Below are 24,232 nucleotides of genomic sequence, written 5' to 3' on the forward strand. Positions count from 1 at the left end.
ACTTAGGAACTGCGAGATCATGACCTGAGCCAAAGTCAGACACTTAACTGACTGAGCCACCCAGGCACCCCCCCATCCATTCAGCTCTTGATGGGCATTTGATATGTTTCCAGTTTGGGGGACTGCTATAAACAAAGTTGCTATAAACAAGTCCCTTGGTGGGCACGTGTTGTATAAATTCCATTTAAAATTTTTAATTTTTTAATACTAATTTATTTCGTGAATGGATGTTACACTCACAAATACAAGATTCACTCAAATGTTACAAAAAGTGTGAAGCAGAAGTCTATACACTTTACACTTCGTAATTAAGGGTTAAAAAGCTGCTCTTGGGTAGTTTCCTATTAGGACGTATTTACTATAAACCGTACACTATGCTAGGTGTGCTATTAGGTTATCTCACGTATTCTATGCAATAATTTCTCTATGAGTTGCTTAATATTATTATTTTCATATTTTTCTTGCAAAATTGGCCTAGCAATAGAAGGGGTTGGTTGAATGTCAAACAAAAGGCAAGTGGTGGAGCCAGGACTGGAAGGGAGGCCTCCCAGAGGTGGTGCTCCTCACCACAGACTGAACCTAACGTCTTCGTAATAACCTCGGTGTTTGATAGGCTTGGCAACCAATATCCAAGCACTGGTATCGGTCATTGCTGTCTGCTCAGAAACTCCTCCGTCAGGGAGCATAACAGTGCTGACAACGGAGACGGGGGAAATCTGTTAAGCACTCTAGAAACCCAAGTTTTCTCATCAGTAAGGCACTGCAAGTTGACTTCAGTCTTGGTTCAGATATTTTGTATTTGTTTATCCCACTGTTGGAGAGAAATTCAGGGCTCTTCATCAAACTAGGTCAGTCTGTAGGACCTACGACTTCTACTTTCAGTGTCCTCAATACTCGAGACGCATTCCAGTGTACTTTTTTAGTCTTCTTTGGACCTGCCCTTGTTTGCATACAACCCCTTCCCCAACTCTACTCCCTACCTCCAACTCAACTCCTGCTCCTAGTCTCTCCAGTGGTCTCAGCAGCTTCTGAATGCTGTTCCTGAGGTAGCCACCAGGGAGGCTTGATGGTTCTTCCCGCCATGGCCCTGCCGTTTGTTTTTGGCCAAGTAGTTTCTATTTGCCAGGACAACTGTGGATCAGAAGTGAGCAAGTTAAGAAGACATCCTGGGAATTGGCAAAATGTGCACGACTGTCAACACTGGACCTGGTTGGTTTTCTTATAAACCGGAGTTGGATATACCACCGCAACTGCATTTTCAGACAGGGAAAATCTAAAATTACTTACTTGAGAGCTAAAAAAAAAAAAAAAAAAAAAAAAAAAAAAAAAAGTTACTTACAATTCTTGCTGCCCTCTTATTAAGGAAGTTTCCTAATTTGCCACACGACTGAAGAGTGTCAGGTGCAAACTGGAGGCTGAGAGAGAGCTAGTGTTTTCGTGTCTATAAAAGGTATCAAGAAAGAGCCTGAGAGAAGAGATTGGAAGGAAGGGAAAACCAAAGCCAGAAATAGAAAAAGCTGCTTTGGGGTGGGAAGGACGAGTGGGTGGTGTCTCTGGAATTGGCTAGTAACGGCTTTAAGGCGTAAAAGCAAGACAGACACCAAACAAGGAAACTAACGCTTAAAAAATGAAGTCTTAGGCAAGGTTAGGTATTTAAAGAGTAGGACGCAGCAAGGCAGCCTCGTTGCAGCCTCTCACAAGAGGAGAAACTGGTCACCTTTCACTCCCAAGACTGTCTATTGTAGGTTTCTGGTTGGATCACAAGGCTTCCGGCCAAGATTCAGGTCTGACTGCGGTTCTGATTTGCAGGGAATAGAACATGTGTAAAATTCAAAGCTGTTTCCTCGCGTAGCCTAAACATGTTACATACGGAAACGAAGCCGGACCACGGTACAGGCAGTTTCTCCCTAGCTTTTGGAAGTGTGTGCACCACGGCCTTGGCCTACGCAGCACGAACCACCCACAAAGAGTTCCTTTCAGCCTGTAAACTAAAAAAAAAGCACCTACGAAAAATCACACCCGTTCATGCGAACTGCGTGCACTACGGTGCCTTCACACATGTTATATTCATAACAAACACACCTTTGACCTGAATGTACACGCAGGAGTACAGAACTTCCGTACCCCAAAACACCAATACGTAAAGCCACAAAATAAAACAAAGGCAAAACTCAAAAACGTAAAAAGCTCGTGAGGAACCGTAGCAACGCGTAGAAGCGGAAAAACCACACCCAACCAGCTTGATTAAGCCAAAACACCACACCTCAGAACAACACCCTCTTCTCTGTCTTTGCCACCATGAAGAATCAGGGGAAAGCGCGAACGCAGTCCCCCACTACCACAAATTATGCAGTCGAGTTTCCCACATTTGGGGAAATCGCAGGGGTCAGCACACCCCGAAGTGCAATAGATAAGCCTCGCCCTGGGAAAACCACCTTCCTGATCATGGTATCTCCCCTGCCAGGTAAGTATGATTTCCGCCTCCTCCGCCCCACTACACCCTCTCACGCATGACACTCTCTACACACGGTCACTTCCGTCCACACACCCCCGAGCCTCCCTAGGACTTCCACACACGCAACACATGCACTTGCAACCAACAGTCCTGAAACGGCTCCCACAGCACGCGAGATCATACGCTATTTAAGCCGTAGTTACCGAAACAGCAGCCCCTGCGCTCCCGTATTTACATAGCACACGCCCTATCCGTGACGTCACGGGAACGCGCCTTCCCTCCAGCCCATGCCTCGCCCTTGCCCCCTCCTCAATATAGCCAGCCAACCCTCAGGAGGGTGAAATTGGCTTGTCCCTCTTTTCCTCCAAGTGCCCACCTGCTGGGGCAGAGGGTGTGAGTTCTGAACCTCCGGCCGGCGGGGAACCTGTCTGGCAGGCTGCTGGCGCCTGTGTACCTTTCTTTAAATAAATAAGGCCTTTTGCAGCGCCCGAGTGGCTCAGTCCCCTTAGGGTCTGATTCTTGGTTTGGGTTCTCTCGCTTCGTCTCTCTCTGCCCCTCCCCTACTCACAAGCGCACATGTGTGCGCGCTCGTGCTCGCGCTCTCTCTCTCTCTCTCTCTCAAAGTAAATAAACATTTAAAAAAATTACCTTTCAATGTGTAGGGCGCAACATTTAGGACTACAAAGGAAAGGGTTCCTTTCAAGTTCGGTGAGTTACCTCTGCGATGCATTTCAAAAAATTTTTGAAGCTATCCGGTATCGAAAGAAACTGAATTTATGAAACTAGACACAACAGCCAGGTGACTGCAAACCAACCCTTCTGTTTTTACCCCTATTGGTGTTCCAGGCTGGAAACCCAGCTTCAAGGCTATGTGAACATTAAAAGTAGATTCTATTCTGTTGCTCAAATCACAAAACATTTACTGAAAAGTTCTCCTCTGGAAACGGTAAGGCAAGGGCTCTGTGGCCACTGAGGCCACTGAAGGACATGGCAACGGGGATTAGGTGACGGTGTCGCAACTGAATGTGAATCAAGTTTGATCCAGACCCCATTCCCTGAATCCTGGCAGCCAGACGCACTGTCCAGGTGCGAGTGAAGAAATACTTTCCAGAGAATCTGACCAGCCTTGTAACAGAAACACCATGTCCGACTCCATATTGCTTCTATTTCCCTTGCTGCTGCATCTTACAGCTTAGAATTATCTGCTTGCTTAGCTCTACACTGGGCATGTGACAGCTAAGATTTGCGAAAGCTGCTTTGCACCTGAAATCTACCTCACCTGAGGAGACAAGGAAGTAGGTACAGAAAGGACTATGCTCTGTTTAAGATGTACAGGATCGACATGACCAGATTCCTGTACACAGAGATCACCTGACCAAGGACAAAAAACCTACACGGCCTCCCTCAGATGTCTGCAGATGTCAGCCACCTTTTGACTCCAGCCCCCTCCCACTTCCCCCTTTTGCCAACATAAAAGAAACTTGGATTTCATGACAAGAGGAGATGGTTCTTTGGGAGAATAGTCCACCATTTCCTCGGTTTGCTGGATTTCTGAATAAAGTCACTTTCTTTGTCCCCACATCTTGCCTCTCCATTTGCCTGTCACACAGGGAGCAGGAGGAGCTTGGACTCGCTAACAGCCTGAGAGGAAAGACGTGGCATCAGCCTGTAAGGGATTGCCTGGAGAGATTTGGCCTTAGGTACTGCAGTCGGGGAAACAAACTTCAATATAAAACTGAGGGCAACTCCCAAAGACGGCAAGGAGAACTGTGGATTTACAGCCAAAGGAAAGAGTGAGGGAGTCAGTGACTGGCAAATTGCTACAAGGAACTTGTTTAGATATCAAGGATGGGGGGATTCTTGCTGGAACTGGGCTTGGAAGGCTGAGGACTAGGACTAACTGAGGGCCCCAGGAGCCTGACTTAAGTTAGTCAAGGAGGGAGTCCTTGCCAACCCTACAGTGACGCTCCTGTTAAAAAGCAAAAGCCAAGCAAGAAGAGCAAAGGCTTATTTATGCAGGGCTTGCGTTTTTGCAGAGACTGAAATGAAAGGAAGGCAGAGGAGTGGGAGAACTTTACAGTAGAAAAATGGGAAGGCTTCAGGTGTGCCCTGATTGGAGGCCGTTGGCATGGGTAAGCTGTAGGCAGGTATTAACCTTAAAAATAAAAGTTATCTTCCCAGCAAAAATGGGCTTATTTGGGAACATCAGAGAAATGCAATCCAGGACATTCATGCTATGGCAGAGCCACAGGCAAGCTGAATAAACAAAGGAGGGGAATATCACTAGATGGAGGAGAAGGAGGCAGTTGAGAGAGGCTGTTTTGAAGTAAAGTCCATTGGAGAAAAGCAAGAGTTCAGGGTGATGACTGTTTCTCATTGGCTCCCTCCGCGGGGGGGTGGGGAGGGGGTGGGGGGTGGTCCTCAATTTCTTGTAGGAGATGCAATATACATTCTTCTTCCTATTGGGGCCTGTCATTGATGACTCTTTCCCGTTGAGAATTCTTCTGTTGGGGTCTACAATTGGCAATTCTTCCTTTAATTCGTGTTGAGTGCTATAGCTCCCCCTTCTGGCCTCCCAACTCCATTCTAGTGAGGTTTCCCGTTATTAATTTTCACACTGACTGACTAGAATTTAGAGGTATCCTGTGAGGTCGGTGGGGGTGCATACCTGGCTTTCTCTGGTTGGTCCTAAGTTGGAAGCAGGAACAAACACGAGGGAAATTATCAATTACCAAGTCCTGGCATTGTGGATGGGTGTACTGGCATGCTCAGACTGTTCTAACAGAACACCACAGACTGCCTTAAACAACAGCCATTTATTTCTCACAGTTCTGGAGGGTGGGAAGTCCAAGATCCAGGTGCCATCAGGGTAGGTTTCGAATCTGGCCAAATATGCTACCCCCAAATAGGCCACTTTGGCTTAAGGATTATTTTCAGCGAAGGGCATGCTCGAAAAACAGATGCAAGAGTGCTCTGACCTCCTTTCCTCTTCCTAAGAGCAGAAGATAAAACTGCCATGGGAAAGATGCCCTCCCTATACCAGGAGGAGAGAAAGGTTCTTGTCACCAGATTTAGGAAGTCGAGGCTGAGAGAAATCTATACAAACAGACCTTGTTAAAATAACCCTGATCTGTCTTTTGCCTCCTCGTATATTTTGGTTCCTTTTCATAATTACTACTCTTTGCCGCACCTAGTACATGACCACTTAGGTCTAAGTACTTTTTGGATCTTTCTTCTTCCTTGAAAGCTCCCATGTGCATGGGAAGGATGTCTATGTTCTTCTCCTGCTAATCTGTTTTATGCCAACTTAATGCTGAGGCCCAGCCTGAGACCTTAAGAGGGTAGGGGAAAGAGTTTAGCCTTCCCTACAGCTTCCTTCTGAGGCCTCTTGTCATGGCTTATAGGCAGCCCCCTCTTGCCATGTGCTCACAGGACCTCTGCTAAGAAGAGGGGGAGGGGAGGGTGTTGCGGAAAACATATCTTGAGTTTTCACTGGCCCAGAGGTGTTAATCCAGGTGTAGCAGGTGGTGCTGGCCACAGCACAGACACCTCTTTGCTCCGCTAAAAAATAATCAAGAGCTATTTTATTATCAAGAACCATTTTGGGGGTGGCTGGGTGGCCCAGTGGCTCAGTCGGTTGAGCGTCCCACTTCGACTCAGGTCATGACCTTGCGGTCCGTGGGTTCGAGCCCCGCGTCGAGCCCCGTGTCCAGCCCCGCGTCTGGCTCTGTGCTGACAGCTCGGAGCCCGGAGCCTGCTTCAGATTCTGGCTCTCCCCCTCTCTCTGTCCCTCCCCCACTCACGCTCTGTCTCTCTCAAAAATAAATAAACATTAATTTTTTTTTTTTTTTTTTTTTTTTTAAAGAACAACTTTGGCCAGAGAGTCTAAGGATCTTTGCTGGGCCATTACTGCTTTAGCAGATTCTGCAATATCTTTAAGAATTAAGAAGTTCCTGATCATAGATAGCCTCATTTATTTTTATCCCTTGTCAGGGAGCAGGGATCTGCCAGTAAGAGTGAATCCCGACTCATGAAAGCCTCCTGGTAGGTCCTCTCTAACTCACAATGTAAACAGGGATTCGGCCAATGAGATGTCTCATTTTGCTTGTGACAAGCTAGGGGCAGAATGAGATTTTGTCCTAGGCTTAAATAAAAGGTTGTTCTAAGTTCCAGAGGTTCCCCCCCGTTAGCAATGGTCTGGGGGATAAAGATGAAGGTGTTATCTTTCCAGGCCAATGCCAGAGGAAAGGAAAGGAAAGGAAAGGAGAAAGGGTTTCATGTTTAGTTCAAGTATGAAATCTTGATCTGTTGTCTTGGGTGGGAGCAGTCTACCTCAAAGTCAACTGCTTCTTTTCATCACTTTGATTTGAAAGTCTCCAGCATCTACACAGGCCCAGGTATCAGGTGGAACGTTTTTTAGCTGTGTGATGTGTACCCAAGGGTCCATGCTTCCCAGTTTTGTGGCAGTATTTGTGGTCAGGGGCACTTGGTTAGATCCCTCCGAATGAGGCTCACGGGCTGTCTTCCTCTGATGACATTTCCAGAATACCCAGTCACCGGGCTACACAGACTGTGACCAACAGAATCTTTTAAATTGGGATCTGGGAAGTCTTCTTTAACCTACTGATGATAGATGTGCCTGAGCAGAAGACACTACAGACTTACAGCAGCTGGTAATCCTAGCACGAGGTGACAAGGGAACAACATAAGGTTACACACTGACAGAATTCTGAGAAGTCTGCAAGGTTTTCGTTAAGGTTTGTATTTTTCCAGTGATACGGAGATTGTGGGGGGTACACGGCAAGTGGAAAACACACTTTCTTTCTTCCTTTCTTTTTTAAATTTTTTAAGTTTATTTATTTATTTGGAGAGAGAGCGTGAGCAAGCATGAGCGGGGAGGGGCAGAGGGCGAGGGGGAGAGAGAATCCCAAGCAGGCTCCACACTGTCAGTGCAGAGCCCCATGCAGGGCTCGAACTCACCAACCGTGAGATCATGACCTAAGCCTAAATCAAGAGTCTAGACGCTTAATCCACTGAGCCGCCCAGGCCCCCCGGAAACACACTCTGTAACAGCTTTTTTTCTTACTGTGGGGGCATCAGCCCATCTGGAAAACGTAACATACCAGGGCGAGAATATATTGATGACCTGTACTAGGTGGCAACTGGATGAAGTCCAGCTGCAGGTGTTCAAAGGGTCCAGAGGGAGGTTTGAGGCCTTTAGAACAAAAATAGCTTTTCCAGGATTACAGACCTGACTGGTCAGACATTGCTGGTAGACTAATTTTGCAATTTTATACAAGTCTCCCCACACTATGGTAGGTGAAGGAATACAAAAACCAAAATACAGGATTTGTCAGAGAGCCCGGAAGAACAAACTGGCCGTCTTGGTTTTCCACTGGCCCCAAATGTTCTCGTACTTCACAGCCGTTGTTCACTCAACCTTACTTTTTCTGATTCAGGAGCAGATTGCCTGGCATGTGATGGGGCGTTAGGATGACAAAATCCTGGCAACGTGGGGCCATTCTTTGCGGAAGCAGAATGGGATTTCACCACCTGTGTCATCATCTTTATAGAGTCTGTGGCTATTGTCTTGCATTTTAGAAAGGCTCCATTTCCCTTGAGCGGCTCAGGTCATGTTCTCACAGATCGTGAGTTCGAGCCCCGTGTCAGCTCTGTGCTGACAGCTCAGAGCCCGGAGCCTGCTTCACATTCTGTGTCTCCCTCTCTCTCTGCCCCTCTCCCACTCACGCTCTGTCTCTTTCTCTCAAAAAGAAGTAAACGTTACAACAACTGCTTTAAAAAAAATTTTTTTTTAACGTTTTTATTTTATTTTTGAGACAGAGAGAGACAGCATGAACAGGGGAGGGTCAGCGAGAGGGAGACACAGAATCTGAAACAGGCTCCAGGCTCTGAGCTGTCAGCACAGAGCCCGACGCGGGGCTCGAACTCACAGACCGCGAGATTGTGACCTGAGCCAAAGTCGGCCGCTTAACCGACTGAGCCACCCAGGCACCCCCAAACAACTGCTTTAAATAAAATAAGAACATAAAAAAAAATTTAGAAAGGCTTCCATCTCTGCTGTTTTTCTGCTTGGGCCCCACTTCCTCATGTTCCATATTTTGCCTCTGAATAAGCCAAAGAAGCCATGTTTCCACTTCAAGGGGGAAGCAAGAAAGTTAATCATCCTCTGAGTTTTGTCCTAGGCCCCAAATACCTGTTAACACCCGAGAAGAGCCAGAGCCCAAACATGTTCCAGGACATTAGCTTCCAACAAACCTTAGCTGATGCTGGCGTCAATAGCCCTGCCTTCGGGAATTTATGGAATAACTCCTATTGTTCGCCTGGCAGTCACCTTTGTTTGGACCCTACCTTGGATTCCTGAAGAAACATGTACTCTCCACTCTTCTCCAACATAAACCCCTAGCCCCAAGCAACAACGAGACTTTTTCTCCTTTACTGAAGTCTCAGAAGTCTTTCTGAGTCTCCCAGACACTTGGTCTGCTAGTCTCCATCTGTCACTCACCCTGTTCAATAAACTTTATTTTCACTTTCTCTGGCTCCTGTTTGATCTCGATCCTTCGTGAAACCAAGGACTCTCTTGGCTAGTCCTGTGGGACCCTCCCCAAGGTCTCCGGACCCAGCCTGCCTGCATCACCAGCATTCTTTAGATTTGCAAATTTATAAATATATTTTACACTTTCCAGAAGCACTTGCCTTTTTAAATTTTCCTAATGTGGCACTAACACAATTAAGTATCTTTTAGTTTCTCTGTAATAAGAAGCCAAAAGTAGATAAACCTATTATTTAGTCATTAATGTTTTGGTATTTTGTCTTATTTGGAAATGGTCTAGATATTTAATGAGTTTAACTTATCGTTTAACCCAACTTAGCAAAACTGTAAGGTTTTAGGTTACCAAAAAGAAAACTACTTAAGTAGACACAACATGAATTTATTTGGCTAAAGTTGATTTTACTCCAGTAGAGCAAAAGTTTTATATTTAATGCTGATAACTCTAAAGATGTGTCCGTTTTAATTAAACCATCAACCTTGGGGTGCCTGGGTGGCTCGGTCGGTTAAGCGTCTGACTTCAGCTCAGGTCATGAACTTGGGGTTTGTGTGTTCGAGCCTTTCCAAAATCCAGAGTCACTCTCAAAGATAGCCAAAACAAAGAGCCAACGACTTGCATGTTCCAGGCAGACAGAAAGCCTAGCCCAGTAATGCAAAATCAGACAAACAGGAAGACGATAGCTATCCGTGGGACAGAAAGGATCAATATAATGGGTTTGGATTTGAAAAGAAAGGGACAATGTGAAACTTTATTTTTCTTAGTTGGGCACTACAGATAGAGATCCAGAACTGATTCTGGTAAGAATTTTCACTCTGGGGGCACCTGGGTGGCTCAGTCGGTTAAGCGTCCGACTCTTGGTTTCAGCTCCGGTCATGATCTCATGGTTTTGTGAGTTTGAGCCCCCCACCCCCCATCAGGCTCTGCGCTGGGATTCTCTCTCTCTCTCTCTCTCTCTCTCTCTCTCTCTCTCTGTCTCCATCTCTGCCCCTCTCCTGCTCACACTGTCTCTGTCTCTCTCAAAATAAATAAATTAAAAAAAAAAAAAAAGAATTTTTGCTCTTCACTGGCTTCTGCCAGTTTTTTCAGGACCCCCTCCCTCTGCAGTATCCTCAGAATCTACCAGTTTCCCCTTGCCTATTTAAAGAATTATATAGCAGTTTACCAGAAAATCCCTCACAGTTTCATCAACTCTGGGAGGGGCCCACAGGGGCCCTCCTTTGAAGGTAGGTATAGGGAGTATCTGTAAGGCCATTAACTCGGAAGGCTTTGGCTTACAGTTGTGTGGTCTTTTCTGAGTGGAAAAGCAATTGGGACAGAGGATCAGTAGAATGAGTCCTCAAAGGAGGACAGAGGGGAGCAAAAGGAGTCACATCAGTGTTACAGTCTTTTGTTTTAGGTACCTCTTACATCCTTTTTCTCCATTAGCCTTCTGCAATGAATCTTTCAATGAATTGGAAGGCTTCTGGAGGTTTTTCTTGCCAATTAACACAGTTATCCCATTCTGTTTAATTTGAGAACCTTTACTTTTAAGTGCACTTCTTAAATTGTCTTATCTACTTGGAATGTTCCCCGTCGTGGCCATTGTAATTCCAAGTTGTTTTTAGTAAAATTTCGCCATTTCGACAGATATGCACAGCTCCTGGCACCATAGTTTTTAGACATAAAGTAAGCAGGTGTGCCAGAAGGTGGCGTGCTTGACTCTTTAGAATTTAAGGATCCTATTAGCTAAGCCCTGTTCACACAAAACAAGACAAACGTAGGCACTTCAACACACCAGCAGTAACCAAAAGATATTACTGGCAAAGAGAAGGCCCTGCACACCACCAGCGATTCCCAACATGGACTAAACCAGTAGACTCCAGTAAATGGAGACTGTGGACTGGAAAAGGAGACAGGACTCCAACGTGTACTTGTGGACTGAACGAAGGGCTAAGGACTGCCACTCTGTCGGAACCTCCCGTCAGTCTACACTACCCCACGACCCCTAGACTGGGAAACCAGTTAGATCAATAGCTCGAACACACACACAAAAGCGGAGCTCAAGCCAAGACAGACTTACCAGTAGTCCTCAGAAGTGGCGAGAAAGGCAGTGAGCTCACAAGGCACCATGCCTGTTTCTCATTGTCCCCGAATGCCATCAGAAGTACACTTTGGATCCCTATGCTGCACCAAATCTCTTAAAAATACCCAATTCAACCTAGTAAATTTGAAGATCTAATTGGCTTCATTAAATGATTCATGAATCAGGCAGCAGCCCATCTAGCAAGTACAGGGGAACTCCGCGGGAAGTTAAACAGGCAGAAAGGTTTTTAAAGGCGGAAAGGGCATAAAAATCAAAGAAGAAAGGAACTTATTAGGGAGAAATGCATGATTTAGGCAAGGCTGCCCTCCTAAGGGGAAGAGGGAGGAGTGTACCAGTAAAGTTCCTAGTATTGACCAGGAAATTCCATGTTGACGGTTACAATGTTAAAGGTTACATTTCTGGGAGGTTGAAACTGCAGTTAGGTTAGGTGGGAAGTCCTGTCTTACTGACTTGGGGCCTTAACCCAAGTGATGCCATTTTGGGCCCGTTTTGTTTTTGTTTTTGTTTTTTTTTTTTAATATACTATTGCCGGGTGAACTGGGGAGACCCGGGGTCCTGGGGCCTCCTCAATCCAGCCAGAACCTGAAGGAGTTGCCAAAGGTTCTTGGTCTTGTCAGGAGAAGGAATTCAAGAACAGACATGTAGCACAACAGATGAGTAACAGAAGCAAAATTACACTCCTGGAGATATGAGAGCAGCCGAACTTGAGCTCAAGACAAAGAGCGCCAGTGAGAGTGCTAGTGACAGAGGGAGAGTGACAGCGGAGGGGAGTGAGAGCCAGAGCCAGGTGAACTGCCACACCCTGGGGGTTGGGTTTCTCTCTTTCATTGACAGTTATTGACTAGGGGGGCGGAATATTTACTGTTTGGTCCAGAAGCAGGGTTTCCTTTTTTTTTTTTTTTTTTTTTTCCCCCTCAATTTTCCCATCCTGGCTCCCACCATCTTGGGCCTATCTGGTTTGATCCGGCTTCTTGTGGACTGCCGCTGCCAGGACAGGCCTCTGACCTCCCTGACAGCTGGCCAGCACTTCCTCTTTGCTGACCTCCAGGTGTCCTGTTAGAACTTAACTACCTGCCTACTCTAACGATACCGAAACCAGACAAATGATCCAGGATGTTGAACTGGTCCGGGCTTGGTGACCAGCTCCTCAAAAATCAACCCTGGTGGAATTATAGAAGGAAGGAAGAAACATGCCTTACAGGAATTATAAAAGACTTCTAACCCTCCATAGAGACTGAAGGCCTTTTTGAACTGGTGTGTGTGGAAGGCTGATGTTCAGAGGTAGCAGTGAGACATGATGGAGAAAAGCATGTAAGTTCTGTTCTTGCATCTCACTCCCACAGCACCGGCTCTACCATTTCTTATCCCTTCAAGAAAGAAATGATCAGTGGCACATATTCAATTTGCCAATGTGGCAGGGGCAGTTTGAGATCTGGGACCCTACGTAAGGTTTGTTGAGGAAAATAGTAGATGAAAACAGGGGTAGGCAAACCTGATGATCCCTGGGTTTTCTTTTTCCAGAGTCTCCTCCTCCAAAACTCCAGAGCTGATGATTATCATGGCTTCCCGCCCGCCCCCCTCCCCCACCGTGCTGCTTACCAATAAGCATAAAAACGATGCACTAAATAGATTTTTCCCGGACAGACTATAAAACAATAGTAGTGAAAATGACTTTATTGTACATGCTGCTCTACACTCGGGGACTCATCCTTGATTCTACCAAGACCATCAAAGACTGAAGCCCACCTCTACCCAGTTCCCCTCATCACCCTGTGGATTCTTCCCCACAAGTCTCCTCCTTCCTGGGGCCCCTCATTTCTTCCTCTCCACTGGGGTGTCTGCCTAGCCCTCCCTGCGGCTTGTCTCAATTTGGGAATTTCATTTCTTGATCCCCACTCCATAGTGAGACGTGGCCCAATGGTCTGCCCAAGTCCAGCATGTGTATCAGTGACCAGATGACTCTATGCATTCCAGGGACCACCAGAAGAAAGAATAAAAGGAACACTGGCTTTAGACCCAAAGATGCAAAAACGTCAGAGACAGACCCGTCAGACACATCCGCACGTGAAGGACATACCTTCTCCAAAGTCCCTGTTCACACAAATTCCTCAACGTCTTCTGCCCCGGAAATAACCCACTTTCCTCCCCTAATGGGGCAGCTGTTCCCTGAAGGTCAGAAGCCCAGAGGGACCTAACTTGCCTGAGCAACAGACAGACAGTTCAAAGTAAAACTGCTGAACACACTGCACTGGCTGGGAATTGAACCCAGGCCTCCACCACTGAACCACCAATGCTCCCCCAAGATGTGCTGTACTAGGTCAAATCAGAAAGAGTCACCGGAAGGACTTGGAAAAAGCAATGGTAAACTAGATTTTCACAGTACTCACTGTGGACAACATGGTCAAAAAACAAAAAAGACACCCAGAGCAAAGGCTTGCATAGGAGATTTAATGTCCGGCAATGCTGTGAAGTTTTGGCTTCATAGCCAAATCCAAATATAGGATTTGGAAAAGTCTAATTCTGAAGTCGGCTCTTTACAAGTTGATAACAGAACTCTGTAGAAAAACATCAGAGATTCATGTTGTTTCTGGTCTCTGGTCCATATCTGCCGTGGACCCATGGAAAGTTGATTTTCACTTGCTGACACATTCTCTTTGCCCACCCATTGCTTGGTGGCTCCCAGACCCTTTCTTCCAAACTTTGAGATGAATACCAGTTCTCTCCCCCAAATAGGTGGTCAGGACCCAGTGACGGTTCAGGAGGCTGGACTGGTGTGTCTAACTTACTCCAGAAGATCTGGGCGATAACTGAGTTTCTCTCCCTCTATGTCTCTTTTGAGTCCCTGGAAAAGGGCAAGGATTGAATCTTGCTTTTACATTTTTCTGCCTGACACAGACCTCTATAGAAGCAAAAAAAAAAAAAAAAAAAAGAAAAATTCTCCTAGATTTCCTCCCTTCATCACATGTTATGATCTGGCCACCCGGAAAGGTTGGTTCAAGGGGAAAAAAAAAAAAAAAAAAAAAAAAGAGAGTAAATTACGGGTACTTATAGATGCCAGGATATTACCCCTCTATCTAATTTAAAACTTTCTTTGCTTTTTACCCTTGTCTGATATTCATGTTTCACTCTTTTATCCTTTTGTTTACAATTGGCCGGGCATAGATTTTTCATACTCTTAATACTTAACCCTTTTCTAATATACTGCTATATCTGGAAGTTATTTTTTTGATCCAATCTGAGAAAATTGGATCCATTATAATCCGCAGTAATTGGTGTTGTATTGGGGATTCCTGTCATAGTATTACTTCCACCACTTCAGTGTGTGGTTTCTGTTTTGCTTTTTAATTTAATTTTTTAATTTAAAATACTTATTTATTTATCCATCTATCTATCTATCTATCTTTTTTCTTTTCTTTTTTTTTTTTTTTTTTTTTTTTTTTTTGAGAGACAGCGTGAACAAGGAAGGGTCAGACAGAGAGAGAGAGAGTGTATCCCAAGCAGGCTTCACACTTAGTGTGGAGGGTGTAGGTGGGATTTAAAATAATTTTAAATGTAGATTGCTTCACTTAAAATCTATTCCATCCTCTTAGCTGAAGAGGTTGAAAAACTGAAAAAACTGTATTTCTCAGACTCCCTTGCAGGTTGGGTTCAGGATAGAAATGAGATGCACTCAAGAGAGTTGGCAGAAGTGAGGAGAGGCAACCTTCTCACCGCTGTTGCTGATGGTAAGTAAGTCAATAGGGTTATGGAACCATGAGTGTTTACAGACACTTTTGGTTGACAGTCACATTCTGGATTCTAGTCACTAGTTGAGTAGGTGTGAAAGGTGGTGGTATTGGCAGAGTTGAAGCTTCCTGATTCCAGTCAAGAAGGAAAGCCTCAGTTTTCTATATACCAATGCTTCTACTACTTCTTGCGCCCAGGGGTTGCAGGGAGGAGATGAGGACAAGGGAGGAAAGCACCTGAGCAGAGCAGAAAAATATTCTCAATGTTTATAAATTAAAAATGTGGAGGGGCGCCTGGGTGGCTCAGTAGGTTAAGCGTCTGACTTCAGCTCACGTCATGATCTCATGGTTTGTGGGTTCGAGCCCATGGTTTGTAGGCTCTGTGCTGACAGCTCAGAGCCTGGAGCCTGCTTCAGATTCCGTGTCACTCTCTCTCTGCTCTTCCCCCGCTTGCGCTGTGTGTCTCTCTCTCAAAAATAAAAAACAGGTCTCTGGGAGCAGGTTTCTGGGAGGTCATATTGTTGATTGGGTACACCATGATTCCCTAGTGTTTAGTATTCCCTAGCCTACTATGTTCAGGAGATGAATCTGAGAAGACTCCAAAGTTTAAAAGTCAAACTTCAATAACTAAAGCTCCTAGGATTATAGTATAGTACAGTATCTTAAATATAGTATAGTAGAGTAAGTATAATATAGTTGATATGATATGATATGATATGATATGATATGATATGATATGATATGAATGATATGATATGATATAATACAATATAACATAATATAACATAATATAATATATTAACAATCCTGGGATAGGAGAGATTTCTCAGAGAACAAAATTGGCTTAACCATAAAAGAAAAACTATAGACAAGTTAGATTTCATTAAAAAAACTTATGCTCATAAAAAAACTATAAAAAGTGAAAAGGAAAGCCATACTGGGAGAAGCTTTTTGAAATACATTTATCTAACAAGTGACTCAAATTCTGAATATAAAAAATGCTTAGAAGCCAATAGTAAAAAGTCAAGTCATCAATCAAAGGAATCAAGGCTCAGGGTGCCAGGTTGGCTTAGTCGGAAGACCATATGACTCTTGATCTGAGGGTCATGGGTTTGAGCCCCACAGGGAGCACAGAGATCACTTTAAAAAAATAAAAATTTAAATTTTTTTAAAAAAAGGAATCAGGGCTCTTTGGGGAAATGGCTGATTTTGGCACTGGGGCAGGAAATACACAGGGAGACCCTAGAGCGTTTTGCAATACCATAAAATAAGAAAGTACTAGAGAAAAAAACAAACTCCACAATGATGGGGGTATGCCAAAGGAAAACAGAAATCAACTGAAAATGCTCACAGTGGCTGAAACTGAAACAATCTGGGCAACAAAATAAATAAAATAGTATTGGATTATAACCCCAAAATATAAAATAAATATCGACATGTCCATACTGATATAAGTAAATAAATAAATGAATAGGGAAAACAGACAAATGTCCCATGCAGAAGTATCCCAAATTAATGGAGATACTCTACCCTCCTTAAAAGTGTGGGCTACTCGCAGTGACTTCCTTCATCTCATGGGCAAAAACAGTGATTTTGCAGTGGAGAAACCTAATAAACACTTCCTCGGCCAACGAATCAAGATTAGCATCAACAGTGGTAAGTCATGGTAACAGTACATACTATTAAGAAACAAAACTCAACCGAGTAAATTTGAAGGTTGAATTAGTCTTTTTAAGTGATTCATGAATCACAAAGCATCCCAACCAGCAATCAGAGGGGAGCTCTGCTGGGCTAAACCAAAGGAGATTTTTAAAGGCAAAGAGAAGGCAGAGAGAATTAAAGAATGGAAGGAAGGAAGGAAGGAAGGAAGGAAGGAAGGAAGGAAGGAAGGAAGGAAAGGAGGGAGGGAGGGAGGGAGGAAGGAAGAAGGAAGAAAGGAGGGAGGAAGGAAAGAAGGAACTTATTAGCAAGGAATGTATTATTTAGGCAAGGTTGCCCTCCTAAGGTGAGAGGAAGGGGTCTATCAGTAAAGTCCCTAGTAGTGACCAAGAAATTCCATGCTGACTGGTTAAAGGTTATGTTTCTGGGGAGTTAAAACGGTAGGTAGGTTAGGTATTCAGTTTTGGTTTACTGACTTGGGGCCTTAACCTCAACGATGCCATTTTGGGCCTGTGGTTTTCTTTTTAACAATACCCATTATACAAAGTGATAAGAATGGTACTTTACCTCCCCAAACCCCTAACCCCAGTTTGATCATGAGAAAAACATCAGACAAATCCCAGTTGAGAGACATTCTACAAAGTATGTGACCTGTACTCCTAAGGATTTTCAAGGTCATCAGTAACAAGAGAAGTCTGAGAAATTGCTAGTCAAGAGGAGCATGAGGAGACATAAACTGAAGGCACTGGGATATTCTGGGTGGAATCCTGGAACAGGAATACGTCATTATGGGGGTCCCTGAATCAAGATATATTCTTAAAAATATGTCATGACAAAATTGGTCTTATACTGGGAAAACAGTTGATTCTCATTGGAAAATAAATTAAGGGGCACCTGGGTGGCTCAGTCGGTTAAGGGTCTGACTCTTGATTTCGGCTCAGGTCATGATCTCACAGTTTGTGGGATGGAGCCCCACGCTGCCGGGGAGCCTGTTTGGGATTCTCTCTCTCCCTCTCTCTGCCCCTCCCCTGCTCCTGTGCATGCATTCTCTCACTCTCTCACCAAATGAATAAACATTTTAAAACTGTTTTTGTAAAAAAACAAAAAACAAACAAACAAACAAAAAACAAAACAAAGGGAAAAGGTCATTATGTAAAAACCAAGGAAATCTGAATAAAACATGAACTTTAGTTAACACTAATATTGGGGCGCCTGGCCTAGGTGGCTCAGTCGGTTGAGCGTCCGACTTCAGCTCAGGTCATGATCTCACAGCTCGTGAGTTCGAGCCCCACGTCACGCTCTGGTGCTGACAGCTCAGAGCCTGGAGCCTGCTTCAGATTCTGTGTCGCCCTCTCTCTCTGCCCCTAACCCACTTGCATTCTGTCTCTGTCTTTCTCAAAAATAAATAAACATTAAAAAAAAACCCATAATGTATTCATTCAATTATGACAAATGAACCATTCTAATGTAAGATGATAATTATAGGGGAAACTGAATGCACGGTATATGGGAACTTTCTATACTATAATCTCAACTTTTTATAAATCTAAATCTACTCTAACATAAAAAGTTTATGTAAAAAGTAAAGGAAAAAAAAAAGTCAAGCCAATTAAAAGTAGATAAAACACTTGAAATCTCTTCACAAAAGATTTCTTTATGACCAAAAGACATAAGAAAGAATTCTCAACACCATTACTCATTAGAAACACAAATTTAAAATACTGTGATATACCATTACATACCTCTCAGAATGGCTAAAATTTAAGAGACAAAGAACATTCATGCTGACAAAAATGTGTAGCAACTTTATCTCTTGTTGCTGGTGAAAGAGTAAAGTAGTACAACCATTCTGGAAAACTGATAGCTGCTTCTGCTTCTGCTTCTTCTTCTTTTTTTTTTTTTTTTTTTTTTTTAACGGTTGTTTATTTTTGAGAAACAGAGAGACAGAGCACGAGAGGGGGAGGGACAGAGGGAGACCCAGAGCTGCAAGCAGGCTCCAGCTGTCAGCACAGAGCCCGACACGGGGCTCGAACCTAGGAACCCGTGAGATCATGACCTGAGTCCAAGTCAGAGGCCCAACCGACTGACTCACCCAGGCGCCCCGAAAACGGATAGCTTCTAATAAAGTTAAATATACAAATACCTTATGGCCTAGCAATTCTATTCCTAGGTTTATACCCACACAAAATGAACGTACAAGTGCACAAAAAGATTCCTGCAAGAATATTCATGGCAGCCTTATTCACATTATGCAAAACTGAAAATAGCCCAATTGTCCATCAACTATAGTGATCAACACATTGGAATAACACTCACCGATAATACCGAAATGATCTACTGATACACACAACAAAGTGGATACATCTCAAAAATATTATGTTGCGTGGGACAAAAAGCCAAACACAAAAAGTATATTCATTTACGGGAATTTCAAAAGGAGGCAAAATTAATCTATGGAGATAGAAATCAGAATAGTGATTGCTTCAGTGAAGGTAGGGTGAGGATTAACTGTGTTAAAAAACAAAATTCAACCAAGTAAATTTGAAGATTTAATGGGCTTTATTAAGCCATTCATGAATCAGGCAGCGTCCCATGTAGCCAGAAGAGAGATGTCCCAAGGAGTTGTACCAAATGGAAGGTTTTTAGAGGAGGGCGGTGGGGGGGGGGGGGGGAGCAGTTGGGGGCAAGGAAGTTAATTAGCCAAAGAAAAGAAAGTTATTGAGTATTTTCAAGGACTCCAACAGAGAATACTACATCTTTATCAGCAATATTTTTCCATCCCTCTAGGGATAGAGGCCAAGCTATTAATTCAGGTACCTCAGGAGTATGGTTTGTTCTGGCACAAATCAATAGTCAGGTAAGTAGAATCAGATGTTTTTTGCAAGCGAAGGCCAAAGAGATATGGTAAGACTTGACCATCAGCAATGAGGGTCACGAGAAAAAATAATATGTTAACCCAGGGGCTAAAATTTATTCGTAACAGCAGAGGCCCCTGTAAAAAGAACTTAGATAAAGACAATTAGATATTTTGGCCTAGTATATGAGTTTCAGGCAAGAAGGAAGACATTCAGTCCATATGGCAAATAACCTACGAAATCAGCGAGTTCTTCCATATTATAGGGTTTTACCACCAACGAAGGAGTCTTACTGTGTGCAATATAGCGAAAAGCATTAGGATACTTATTAGGACAAATACCAGCCCAAATACCTCAATCCAACACTCCTTCATGATTAATTCCCCAAAGAATCTGAAGGATGTTAAGTTAAAATGCCAAATATAAGCCCATTTGTGGAATTCTTTATTTCATGCAAAGAGGTTCACGAGAAGGAGTATAAGGACACAGGTTACAAATGCTGTCATATTACTTCATAGAAAAACACATAAGGGAGCTTCCCTAACCAGATGATTACAAAAAGTGTTATAAAGAAAATAACAAGTTATTGGTTTAAAAAAACAACAACACAGTACCAGTCAATCGTGCCTCTTGGGGGCCCTAAAAATATTTCCCCTCCCATATTGTTTCATGAGATTTGTAAGTTTATCAACTGCCCGGTGGGTCAGCTGATGAGTCACTTCTTCCCCACCCCCTCCCCCCGCCCCTTTAGGTTTATTTATTTATTTTGAGAGAGAGAGAATCCCTCAAGCAGGATCCGAACTGTCAGCAGGGAACTCATTCAGGGTTCAAACTCAGGAACTGTGAGGTCATGACCTGAGCCTAAATCAAGAGTCAGATGAGCCCGACTAAGCCACCCAGGTGCCCCTGAGGAGTCATTTCCATCAGGGATCTTTCCGTGGACTGTGACCAGACAGGATTCCTATTTGGGCCATACCATAAATCAGTCAGTGGACTGAAACTACAACCACTGGCAGCTCTAAGGTTTTTTCTTTGTGGGATACCCTGGATTGAACATCCTTAAAAAGGAGTTTTAGATTTCCTTTCGGGAGATCATTTATGTTACCTATGAGGGCCTTGGTTTTGATAGATTTTAAGGCAATGGTCCTTAGTGCTCTACCAGCCAAAAATTTGTCTTTAGCTCCTCCTGAATCTAATTTGTACATATGTATGTATGTATGTATGTATGTATGTATGTATGTATGTTATGTCTGTATGGGAAAGTGAGCGTGAGTCAGGGAGAGGCAGAGAGAGAAGGAGACAGAGAATCCCAAGCAGGCTCTGCGGAACCAGACACCAAGGGATGGGGCTCAATCTCACTGGACCCTGAGATCCTGACTTGAGCTGAAATCAAGAGTCCGATGCTTAACCAACTGAGCCACCTAGGCACCCCCTCCTGAGTCTAATTTTGAATGTCCAGGAACCTTAATAACGGCCAAGGTAGATGCAAGTTTGTCAAAAATATCAAAAAGTCTTAGACACCTGACTGTATAGGATCACAGAACATGAATCAATAGTTAATTATGTATTGGACCACAACGACAATGAACGATTTTAAAGGCAAATACCAGGACATTACATAGCTGAGCAAACCCCATAAGAGACCTGATAAAGCACTGAAAATTATTTTGATAAAACACAAAATCTTTGCTTTCCTTTTTTAACCTCCTCTCAGGTGCAGAACGATAGTACAGGAAAACTTTGTCGTTTTAACAGAGGAAAAAATATTAATATTTGGTTTGATATAAGTAAATTACAATATGAGATCCATTAATTAAAAAAAAAAATTTTAACATGTATTTATTTTTGAGAGACAGAGCATGAGCAGGGGAGAGGCAGAGACAGAGGGAGACACAGAATCTGAAGCAGGCTCCAGGCTCCAAGCTGTCAGCACAGAGCCCGACACGGGGCTCAAACTCATAAGCATAAGATCATGACCTGAGCCGAGGTCAACCACTTAACTGACTGAGCCACCCAGGCACTCCTAGATCCGTTAATTTTATATGTTCATCCTGACATTGTTCTGCTAGACTGGGAATGACAGAACAGGCAGGGCCAATAGGATTCCATATTGCTGAAGAGGGTTGCTCTAGGTTGAGTAGGCAGAATAAAGATTTAAAAGATGGGACAAGTTCTAAACTGAGGGCAGATGGTATAAATATCAAAGAAGCCATCACCAGAATCCCAGCCTTGCAAGTAGTTATAAAACATGGGGAAGTTTTTGGGGCACCTGGGTGGCTCAGTCGGTTGGGCATCTGACCTCGGCTCAGGTCATGATCTCACAGTTCATGGGTTCGAGCCCCGCATGGGGCTCTTGTGCTGACAGCTCAGAGCCTGGAGCCTGTTTCGGATTCTGTGTCTCCCTCTCTCTCTGCCCCTCCCCTGTTCACCCCCTGTCTCTGTCTCAAGAATAAATAAACATTAAAAAAGCAAAAAAACATGGGGAAGTTTTTTCAACAAAGCTTGCCACCTGGCTATGAATCTTAAAAGACAAGGCAACAAAGGATGAGCCCCTCAAAGAGTGATTGCAGCCTGGCCTTGAGGAGTCACCGCTGTGTGTGCAGAGGACAGAAAGGATGATTGTTCTTGTACTGGCATTTCAGCTGGCCACACAGACCCTTTGTTGCTCAATTTACTGTGGTATATAAGCAGTGGCTCTCAAACATGTTGGATCATTTCACAGCAAGAAATATACTGTGTAGTATGTCTCAGCACATACTTACACACATAAAACCATATAACTAACTCAAGTATGAGTTTAATAAATGGACAACTATTGCCTATTTTCAGTATATGCCATGTAGGTACTCTAATTTTTACTTTTTTTAATGAAAATTTTATTTTTAATTTATATATAGATAATAAATACATCTATAATAAAATATGTATCGTCCATTCATCTGTATAAACAGATATGGATAACATTTGTATCTTCTACTTAAATAAGCGTTCGTCATAATTCATTGATGGTCTGTGACCACAGGTTGAAAAACCCGAAGTTACAATAAATCCTTCCACAGTAGGAGAAAGATCTTATGGAAGTTCACTGATTCTTCTCTTCCGAAGGCGCACCTGCTGGCTTGTCTGCATTCTCTCAGCATCCACGCATGCAGTTTATGCAGAGTTAACATATGCTTAGTATTCTAAGTTTTCTCATTGGTTCATTTGTATTTTAACTCCCTTTCCAATCTAATTTTTAATCATTTTTTTTAATTTTTTAGTATTTATTTATTTATTTTTGAGAGAGAGAGAGAGAGAGGAGAGAGAGAGAGAGAGAGAGAGAGAGAGGGAGGGAGGGAGAGGGAGAGGGAGGGAGGGAGAGGGAGCTGGGGAGGGTCAGAGACAGAGGGAGGCACAGAATTCTAAGCAGATTCCAGGCTCTGAGCTGTCAGCACAGAGCCCAAGGCGGGGCTCAAACTCACCAACTGTGAGATCATGACCTGAGTCAAAGTGGGATGCTCAACCAACTGAGCCACCCAGGCGCCCCCTCTTTTTTTTTTTTTTTTTTTTTCAACGTTTTTTATTTATTTTTGGGACAGAGAGAGACAGAGCATGAACGGGGGAGGGGCAGAGAGAGAGAGAGGGAGACACAGAATCGGAAACAGGCTCCAGGCTCCGAGCCATCAGCCCAGAGCCTGACGCGGGGCTCGAACTCACGGGCCGCGAGATCGTGACCTGGCTGAAGTCGGACGCTTAACCGACTGCGCCACCCAGGCGCCCCAACCCCCTCTTTAACCATTTGTAATTTTTGCTTTTCAGTGACTATTAGGAAGCAGGCAACTGTGAACTGTCTATCATAAATTAGCATCCTGTTGTATATTAGCAAGCTTATAAATACATTTCAAAATTTTTAGAGACATACTCTTTCTCATAATAATTTTTTGGTAAAAATGGAAATGCCAAAAGTAGATAAACTGAGCTTAGCATTTAATGTTTATCTATTTTGGAAATAATTTAGATATTCAATGAGTGTCCATTATTTAGTTTATCATAGTATAAACTTTGATCTTCTATTTATTTAAACTAAAACGTTTATTTAAAAATTTTTAAGTTTTTATTTATTTCTTTTGCGGGGCGGGGGGAGGGTGGCGTGGCGAGAGCAGGGGAAGTTCAGAGAGAGAGGGAAAGAATCCAAAGCAGTCTCCATGCTGTCAGGCTGTCAGTACAGAGCCTGACTGAACTGGAACCAAGAATCCAAACGTTAACCGACTGAGCCACCCCGGCACCCCTAAATTACTTGTTTTTAACAATTATACTTGGATAAGACATTAAACAGCTAATCATCATTTTAAGTTATTTCTTTTGTTGATGAATTTTGTAACATAGAGATAACATGAGCTTATTTGATTAGTAAACTCAGGTAGAAAAGGCAGTTTATCTGCATTCTATTTAATGTTGATAACTCTAAAGATATTCTTGTTTTTATTAAACCAACAAACTTGAATTAGTTTTTATTTATCAAAGATTATCCTAGACTATATGAACTTGGGTTACTTTTTATTCTATTTCTGCGAACTTTAGGAATACTTAATAGATATAAGTACTTGATATTCCTCAAGCCAATTAAGTAGAATTCTTTTACAAATTAATTTTGGCAATATCATCCCAAGACAGTAAAATACCATATCTATAACATGCATACACACACACACACACACACACACACACACACACACACAGCTCTTACAGCTTTCTTTCCTTCTTTCTTTCTTTCTTTTTTTTTTTTTAAACTTTAGCCATGTCTCAGGTAGGAAACCCAAAAGAATAGCTGGACCCAGGGGTGCCTGGGTGGCTCAGTCAGCTAAGCCTCTGATTTTGGCTCTGGTCATGATCTCATGGTTTGTGAG

The 24,232-nt window shown here is 43.4% G+C and overlaps 1 long non-coding RNA gene and 1 other non-coding gene across 4 annotated transcripts in view; both read right to left on the reverse strand.

Annotated features, from left to right (window-relative positions):
* The window catches only part of LOC109261274 (uncharacterized), a 51,214-nt gene that overhangs the window by 25,142 nt on the left and 1,840 nt on the right, over positions 1 to 24,232 (reverse strand). For all 3 annotated transcript variants that reach the window (XR_008417736.1, XR_008417735.1, XR_008417737.1), the window contains exon 3: positions 981 to 1,131. This is a non-coding gene — a long non-coding RNA (uncharacterized LOC109261274). The remainder of the gene's footprint in view (positions 1 to 980; positions 1,132 to 24,232) is intronic.
* Positions 2,308 to 2,472, reverse strand: LOC128776029 (U1 spliceosomal RNA). Its single transcript, XR_008421004.1, has one exon. It is a non-coding gene; the product is annotated as a U1 spliceosomal RNA (small nuclear RNA).

Source organism: Panthera pardus, unplaced genomic scaffold (assembly GCF_024362965.1).
Source record: "Panthera pardus isolate Hobbes unplaced genomic scaffold, ASM2436296v1 HiC_scaffold_11, whole genome shotgun sequence".
NCBI classification, from domain to species: Eukaryota; Metazoa; Chordata; class Mammalia; order Carnivora; family Felidae; genus Panthera; species Panthera pardus.